This window comes from Chrysochloris asiatica, unplaced genomic scaffold (genome assembly GCF_000296735.1).
Source record: "Chrysochloris asiatica unplaced genomic scaffold, ChrAsi1.0 scaffold00415, whole genome shotgun sequence".
Taxonomy (NCBI): Eukaryota; Metazoa; Chordata; class Mammalia; order Afrosoricida; family Chrysochloridae; genus Chrysochloris; species Chrysochloris asiatica.
The window spans coordinates 123,127-132,636 of record NW_006408933.1 but is presented as its reverse complement, the minus strand read 5'-3'; the positions used below and the strand labels follow the sequence as shown (position 1 = coordinate 132,636).

Here is a 9,510-nt window from a genome sequence, read left to right as displayed (position 1 = left end):
TGTTTGCAGAAGCAGTCTATTCCAAGAAAGCCACTGCAGGCAGGGGCAGCATCCTCATAGCCCAGGTGGTTAAGGCTTGGGACCTTTCTGAAAGACCCCCACACTGGGCCAGGCCCAACATCTCCAGTGCTGCTCACTAAGTGTGGGACTAAGGGGTCCCTCACACCTCTAGCCTGTGCCCAAAGACTGCACCCTAGGAGCATATTGCCTGTTCCACGCAGGTCAGCGATCCACACTCGGATCATCTTTGGTCATGTTATTGGAAACCAAGTGCCTCAGAGCAGAGGGCTCTAAACAGGCCCAAATGAAGAACATTACCCTGCTCCAGATGGGTTTGAATCACTGGCTTTGTGATTAGCAACCCAACACTTAACCCACTGTGCCGCTAGCGTTCGTTCCTTCCAGAGAACGAAGCAATGAGTAAGTTCCAAATTAAACTGAAATCATACATCTAATTATCTTTTCACTGCTCTTCATGGACCATCTCCCATTTCTCCAGATGAAGTTCTAAACTGGCGTAACTCTCAGCTTCCAGGCCTCGTCCTGTGGGTTTATTTTCTAATTCTTGTTTTGCTAGAAAGGCATGTCTTTTTAAAAGGTGGGACCAGAATCTCCTCTCCAACATTTCCTCTCTCCATGGATTCCAGAAGTGTATCTACAGAAATTAGCACCTGTGGCAAACGCTGAAACGGCACTCCTGTCGGACAGTCATCTTTTCCATAGCTTTATCATGATGTTGTTGTTGTTAAGTGCCGTCGAGTCGGTTCCGACCCATAGCGACCCTGTACAGGGTTTCCGAGGGTGTAAATCTTTACGGGAGTAGAAAGCCGCGTCTTTCTCCCGCGGAGCGGCTGGTAGTTTCGAACCGCTGACCTTAAGGTTCGCAGCCCGATTCGTAACCACTACGCTACCAGAGCTCCTTCATGATATCACCTCAAAAATACAAGCTCCTTGATCTTTTTCTTAGCACATTATGGCACAATATGAAAATTACAACAGCACCTTCCTTGCTTTCACTTACGAAATTTGGTCTATGATGTGTTCAAAAGTCAGTTTCTTCTCTTTTTACACTCAGCAGAGAACACAGTTTTCCTTAATCCATAACCCAGACAATTGTCATTGAATTGATTCTGACCCATAGAACCCTGTAGAACTGAGTAGAACTGCCCCCATAGGGTTTCTGAGACTGTAGTTTTCATAGAAAAAAGCTGCCATATTTTTCTTCTGAGAAGCAGCTGGGTTCGAACCACAGACTTTTTAGTTAGCACTGTGCCATCAGGGCTCCTCCTTGACTCATACATACACTCACCCATTGTCATCCAGTTGAGTCCAACTCATAAAGGGTCCTTGACGCATCGAGGCTCTCAAATATGAAAGTATTAGTTTTAACTTGATGAATGATCTCTCACTGCTGGTGATGGAAACTGCTTAATGGTGTCCCCCTTCACATGGTGCCCCCCTTCACAGGGCACATACCATCCCTGCCATATCTTAGATATGCATCTGAGCAACCCTAGTCAGGTGGAGGCATAAACTTAAAGACCTTGCTAACCTTTTGGGAGCAGATCCCACACAGGGCAGCCACGATTGAACAGATCAGGCCTAGTGGACTCCTGCTGTAGCTGTAGGATAAGCACTGGACTGTTAACCACAAGGACAGCAATTCAAACCCACCAACTGCTCCTTGGGAACCCTATACAGGATTGCTATGAGTCGGAACTACTCCAGGACACTTAGCAATAACAACAGGAACAGCGACAACCAGGCCTAGTGGAGCCCCTTGTTCAGCTAATTGCAGGTTGGGGTGTCACAGGTGATCTTAGGGATCACCCAGGGCACTCTGTCAAACCCAGGAAATGGCTCATTCCCATCATGTTTATGGAGAAAGGAAGGGGCTGCAAAGACTTCATTCCGAAAGCAGGTGTAAGCTGTTCCCCCAGGAAGGCCAAGCAGGTAACTACATGTGAGAGACCGCGGATCGCTTTGGGTTAACTCTTTGAAACTAGTCCCCATCCTGGGAGCATTTTAAGAACCACATTTCTACTACAATTGCTTTCGCTGTTCTCTTTAATCTGGTCCACACTGCAGTCCACCTCTCCCTGTCTCCCACCCCTACCTATCCCCCCACCTCTCCCTGTCTCCCATCCCTAGCTGTCCCCCACCTTTACCTATTCCCCACCTCTGTCTCCCAAGAATACTTGAAAAGAGTTCTTAGGCACCAGGTGTCTTTGAATCAATATTAGAAAGTATTGTATCATATGCAACACCCCTGGGCTGTCCACAGTGTCCCTGCCCCACCTTACCTGTGCAGGGCTCCCATCGCTGGGCGCTGTGGCCAGGGGTCACCAGACACAGGAGCACGAAACACAGTGTCAGCAGTGCAGACATGGGAGGTTGGGGTCCAGAGCTCCATTCAGGGACTCCGTGCTCTTGACCCACACGGAGGCAGCTGCTCCGCAGATACCTGGCGCAGCCCTTCACGGGGTGGCCGTGGGATCCCAAATGGTCACTCCGCTGGCCACATGTCTGGGGCGAGCGCCAAGACAGCCCTGGTTATGGGGGAGTTTCCTAGTGGCTCTGCCGCAGGAGGGAGGAGGTGGAGCGGGCAAGTCTAGGGCTTCGACCCACCGCTTTATCTAGTAATTTCCTTGCTCTACCGTCTCTGCCTAGCTGTGCAGGTGACAGCTGATAGCAATCTCTGCACGGGCTGGGATTAGTCATTGGCAAAGTGCATTTTTCCCAAAGGAAAGACAGAAATAGATCGTCGATCTTGGAGCTGAGAGGAAACCAGAAAAACGTAAAAGAACCTCTTTTCCTCGGGTGCTCTCTGCTTAGTCGCAGCCTCCGCGGCCAGCTAGCTGTCTATGAACTCCGAGAGCGCCTGCCACCAGCTCAGTGAAGACCTGGCACCGCACTCTCCTGGGGCGCACGGCAGGGACGTCTCTTGCTCTCCAGGGCGCACGGTGGGGGCGCACGACAGCGGGGCGTCCCTCGCACTGCTGGGGCTCACGGCGACGGGGCAGTCACCGGGAGGTGCCGAGCCAACGCCGAGGGCTTTTCATCTGGTGCCCAGCCCTCCTGAGTGTGTGTGGGTTTGTCAACTGTTGGGTTTCAGGAATTTCCCTCGGTGGGGAAGTCAGTCCTTAAAGGAAAAAGCTAATGAGAGGGAGGAGAAAGATAAGAGTGGCTTTGGGGAAGGTGTAAGGAGTGCAGGAGCGCTCCATGCCCATGCATGCGCATGCTTCATGCTTCGCTTAAGTTCATTTCATAAAACCATTGCAGGTCATTCGATTCGGTACTACAGGTCTCAGAACTGCAACGGACACGAAATGCCAGTGGTGGAGGAACAGCTTTTAAATATGATTATTCTATAGGAGGAAAGGAAGAAGAAAGGAACCTTCACCCCTTCTTCTCCCTCTAAACAAAACTATATGCAGAGAAATCTGAAATTCATTCAAGGGTGCAGATATGTATCTACTTTGTTGGCAGACCGTGTATAGGGCAGAGTGTGTATAGGGCAAACTTCGAGAGGTGACAAACAGATAGGAATTATTTCCCCAGTTCAGTAGGACCCTCTTTCATCTCCCCCCATCCCTAAATGCGCATTTCTCCTCCAAATGGCAGTGTTGTACAAAAGGATAGAGCTAGACTCATATCTCACAGCACATACAAAAATGAACTCAGAATGGATCAAGGACCTAACTGTAAGAAATAAAACACCTAAGAGAATACATAAGGGCATGGCTCTGGGACCTAGTTTTTAACAATGGAGTCTTAGATTCCATACCAGAAATATTAGCAACAAAAGACAAAATAGATATATTATTAGACTTTGTCAAAATTGTGAACTTTCGTTCAACAAACTGAAGTAACCAACTACAGACTGGGAGAAAATTTGGGGAAATCATATATCTGATAAGGGTCTAATATCCAGTGTGTATAAAAGAACTGCCTCAATATAACAAAAGAAACAACCCAAACAAAAAAATGACAAAAAGAATTGAACAGACATTTCAATGAAGAAGTTATACAAACAGCCAACAAGCATGTGAAAAGATGCTTAGCATCCTTAGCCATTAGGGTAATGCAAATCAAAACCATAATGCCCTACCACTTGTAAAGATGTTTTGGGGGAGACTCCTGACCATCTCTAACTTCACAAGGGGCAGGAGAATCATCACCATCAAACTAAGGTTTATTTCTATGAGGTGGAGGTCAAACATACCTCCTCTTGCCAACCTTCTGCACTAATCCTGACACTAGTCATCCCTCTGAGGACACTATCTACTTCACTGGCTGGGTTTGATCATTCGTTGGCAATGGCCACACAGAAATTACAGCGTTCATCAGGGAAGTAGGAGGATACAATTCAAGATCAGAAATGACTCAGGATACAATTCTTAGGTCAAGACAGCTTCTTCTCTCTCTAGCCATTGGTCTCTGGGCCTGTGGTCTGTTGGCCTCTGCTCTCCTCAGGAAAGTGTTACAAAGCTCTTTAGGTCCACCAATAAGTGACCAGAGGCACCCTCCTCTACCAGAAAGCCTCAGCCCAAAGGCACTCTGCTTTGTCGCCCTATGGGCGAGGATGCCCTCCATGCCATTTCTAGTCATCTCCTGATTCTGCTGTTTCTGCTGCTGTTGTTTCTCTGCCACTGCTTCTCACCATTTCTTGCCATCTCCAGTGTTGCAGCTCTCTGTCCCCTGAATCTATGAGGTCCCCAGGTCCACTTCCACTTCTGCCTCTTCTTTCTTGGTGGTCATGAGGTCCCCCTTTCTATATCTAGGAAGACTCATTTTAACCTAGAAGATGGCAAAACCAATAATTTCCATCATTAGGGTTCCACACATCTTTTTTTGCATGGTCTCACCCCACAAGGGTGCCACACACCTTATTTGCATTATTAACAAGCTATCTAATCCCCTTGGTGGGTCACAAACACCTAATTTGCATAATGTCACCCAGTCATTTGATGGAAGTCAAAGACTTGGCAAAAAAGAGCCATATTAAGTAATTCACTGCACTGCACCACTTGGCTAGGATGGTTAAAAAAACAATTAATAGAAAACAACAAATGTTGGTAAAGCTGTGCAGAAATTTGAACCCTTATCCATTGCTGATGAGAATGCAAAATGATGAAGCCATGTGGAAAACAGTTTGATGGCTCCTCAAAATATTAACTATAAAATTACCATATGACCCAACAATGCCATTCCTAGGCATATACCCAAGTGGCTTGAAAGCAGTGATGCAAATCATTGTTCACTGGAGCACCATTCACAATAGCCAAAAGGTAGAAACAAGCAAAATGTTCATCACCAGAGGAATGAATAAACTAAATGAGATGCATGGTGGTGTGCCATGGAGTCGGTTCCAACTCATAGTGACCCTGTATAGAGTTTCTGAGGCTGCACATCTTTATGGGATCAAAAAACCTCATCTTTCTCCTGCAGAGCGACTGGTGGACTAGAACTGCAGACCTTGCAGTTAGCAGCCCAACACATAACCCGCTACATCACCAGGGCTCCGAAATGCGATACAAATTCACAATGAAATACTACTCAGCCATGGAACATTGAAGTCCTGATACCTGTTGCAACATGACTGAACCTTGCAAGCACGATGCTGAGTGAAATGAGTCTGTTGCAAAAGGACACATATTAATTGATTCCGTTTATATAAAGTATTTAGAATAGGCACAGTGGCTAGAGACCAAATTTGATGAGCAGTTGCGGGAGAAGGGCCATTGTTTAAGAAACAGTGAACTTCTTTTCAAGTGATAGAAAATTTGGCAAACGTTATTGGTGATGGCGCCACAATATGATTAATGTAATTAATATCACTAAACTGTACACATGAAAAACACTGGTGACAAGTGTTGTGGAATATCCATTTTACAAGGAAAAGAGAATGGCAGTGTTGTAGTTGTGATCCCAAGTTCTCCTTGGGAAACCTCTCATCTCAGAATCTCCCAGAGGCTGCATCAGACACAGAACGTGTTTGTGAAGAGCACAGACCCTGTCATTAGGCACTTGGCTCAGAGCAAGAGAGAGAGAAACACACACAGAGAAAAAAAAAATCATAGTGTTGAAGGTTCTTTCCATGAAAGCAATTCCTAACACTAGAGAGATTCATTTTCTCTCTCTCATTCTCTTCAGTAGATACAAAATCATAGATTTGCATCATAATTATAAGGTTTTCAGGTAACAGGTTATATATACATTGAGAAAAGCTTTGTTGTTGTAAGTGCCTTTGAATCAGTTCCAACTCATAGTGACCCTGTATAGGATTTGCAAGGAGCAGCTGGTGCATTTGAACTGTGAAGCTTGCAGTTAACAGTCCCTTGCTATCCTACAGCTCCACACCAGGATTCCCTTTAGTGACTCTTTATGCATGACTCCCCTCAATGAGTCGCCCCTCACGAAATCGCTGAGAATCCCCACTAGCCCATTTACAAAGACTAAGAGGCATTCATTTAAAAGGACAAGACTATTAAAAACAAAAAGTGTTCAGCCTCTTAACATGCCGTCCACACCCAGGTAGACCTTGTGGAGCGGTGGAACGCTCTTATACATGCAGTACAATCTATTAGAATCATAAAATGACTAAAGAAAACACATAATCCCCCCAAACATGAAAGACCTGTGCTATTTGAAGAGTGACTGTGGAAACTGAATAAACTTAGTGTTCTACTTTTTCTACCAATTAATAAAAACTCTAACCAGCACATCTCTGAAGCCACACCCTGGGAACATTGGGGCAGGTCAGAGAAGGTAGGTGAATCTTCCTGAAGGATGGCCAGTTCACCACAGAGGATAGTTCACCACAAAGGCACAAGCCCAACCAGCATTATTGTGACTCTTGCCAAGCTTCCCAACAGGTCACCTGGACCTCAGGCAACCAAGCCTCTTATTGATTTCAGATGGTTGATAAAAAAGAAGTCATGTGTCATTTCTAACCAAGCTGATTTGAAGAATCAAATGATGTCACCTTGAACCCATCCATGAAAACATTCCTTATATTACATTGGATCAAGTAATACTACTAATACTCTCCATGACTGCTGTTGTTGTTGTTGTTGTTAGGTGCCATAAAGTTGGTACCAACTCATAGCGACCCTATGCACAACAGAACACAGCACTGCCTGGTCCTGCACCAACCTCACAATTGTTGCTACGCTTGAGCCCGTTGCTGTTGCCATTATGAAAATCCAACTCGTTGGGGGTCTTCCTCTTTTTCTTCAACCCTCCACTTTACCAAGGATGATGTCCTTATCCAGGGACTGGTCCCTCCGGATAGTATGTCCGAAGTATAACAGATGAGGTATGGCTTCCAAGAAGCATTCTGGCTATACTTCTTCCAACACAGGTTTGTTTGTTCTTCTGGCAGTCCATGATACTTTTAATATTCTCCTTTAATACTATCACTCAACTGCATCAATTCTTCTGTGGTCTTCCTTATTAACTATCCAATTTTCACATGCATATGAGGGTATTGAAAATACTCTGGCTTGGGTCAGGTGTCCCTTAGTCCTCAAACTGAAATCTTTGATCTTGAGCACTTTAAAGAGATCTTGTGCAGCAGATTTCCCTAATACAATGTGTCGTTTGATTTCTTGACTACTGCTTTCCATGAGTGTTGATGGTTGATTCAAGCAAAATGAAGTCTTTGACAATTTCTATCTTTTCTCCATTTATCATGATATTAGTTATTGGTCCAGTAGTGAAGATTTTTGTTTTCCTTACATTGAGGTGCAACCTATACTGAAAGCAGTGATCTTTGATTTCATCAGTAAGTATTTTAAGTCCTCTTCACTTTCAGCAAGCAAGGTTGTATAATCTGCATACCGCAGGTTGTTAATAAGTCTTCCTCCAATCCTGATGCCATGTTCTTCACATAATCCAGTTTCTTGGATTATTTGCTCAGCAAACATTGAGTAAGTATGATGAAAGAATATATCCCTGGCACACATATTTCCTGATTTTAAATCATTCAGTGTTCCTTGATCTGTTCGAACAACTGCCTCCTGGTCTATGTGCAGATTCCTCATGAGCACAATTAAGTGTTCCGGAATACTCATTCTCTGTAATGTTGTCCATAGCTTAGCATTATCCACACAATTGAAAGACTCTGTGTAGTCAATAAAGCACAGGTGAACATCCTTATAGTATTCTCTGTTTTCAGCCAATATTCATCTGACATCAGCAATGGTATCCATTGTTCCATGTCCTTATCTGAGTCCGGCTTAAACCTCTGGCAGTTAATAGTAAATGTAATGTGGCAACCAGTCTTCGATAGTCTTTAGCAAAACTTTACTTGAAGGTGATATCAATAATATTGTATGATTTCTGCATGCTCTTGGGTCACTTCTCTTTGGAATGGGCACAAATACGGATCTCTTAAAAGCAGCTGGCCAAGTAGCTCTCTTCCAAATTTCTTGGTATAAATGAGTGAGTGCCTCCAGTGCTGCATCAGTTTGTTGAAATATTTCAATTTGTGTTCCATCAATTCTCAGAGGTTTATTCTTTGCTAATGCCTTCAGTGCACTTTGGATTTCCTTCAGTACCATTGGCTCTTGATTGCATGCTATCTCTTGAAATAGTTGATCATTGTCCATTTCTCTTTGGTACGGTGCCTCTGTGTATTCCTCCTGTTTTCTTTTGATGCTTTCTGCATCATTCACTATCTTGCCCATAGAATCCTTCAATATTTCAAGTCAAGACTCGAATTTTTTTTTGTTCAGTTCTTTCAGCTTGAGAAATGTTGAGTATTTTGATTTTCTAACTCCAGGTCATTACACATTTCATTATAATACTTGATTTTTTTCTTCTCCAGTTGCCCTTTGAAATTTTCTGTTCAGCTTTTTTACTTCCTCATTTTTTCATGTGTTTTAGCATCTCTGTACTGTGGGGCAATTTTCAGAGTCTCTTTTGACATCCATTTTGTTCTTTTCCTTTTTTATTATCTTCTTAATGAACTTTTGCTTTCTTGTAATCATCCCACAACTTTTCTGTTCTTTGGTTATTAGTATCTAATGCATCAAATATGGTCTTGAGATGATCTCTAAATTCACATGAGATACATTCAAGATCATATTTTGGATCTTGTGGGCATGTTTTCATTTTCTTCAGCTTCAGCATGAAAGTGCATATGAGCAACTGATGGTCTGTTCCACAGTCTGCCCTGACTTTGTTCTGGCTGAAGATTTGGAGCTTTTCCATAGTCTCTTTTCACAGATGTAGTCAATTTGATTTCTGTGCATTCCATCTGGTAAAGTTGATGTATATCTTTTGTGTTGTTTAAGAAAAGTATTTCCAATGCAGAAGTCACTTGTCTTACAAGAGTCTGTCATGCCAACCTTGGAACAATTGGGCTCTGGGATACAGAGATTGAGACATGGCTGGAATGGGGAAAAGGGGGGAAATAATGTTAAGATGCTTGGCTGTCTTTTGAATCTTGGTTTTCCTTGCATTATATTATAAAATAGACACTGGAGGGGGAGAGAAAGGAAT

General features: G+C 43.8%; 1 pseudogene; it reads left to right on the top strand.

The window, feature by feature from the left end:
- The first annotated feature begins 2,864 nt into the window (after window positions 1–2,864).
- LOC102826734 overlaps window positions 2,865–9,510 on the top strand; it is a 92,578-nt pseudogene continuing 85,932 nt past the window's right edge.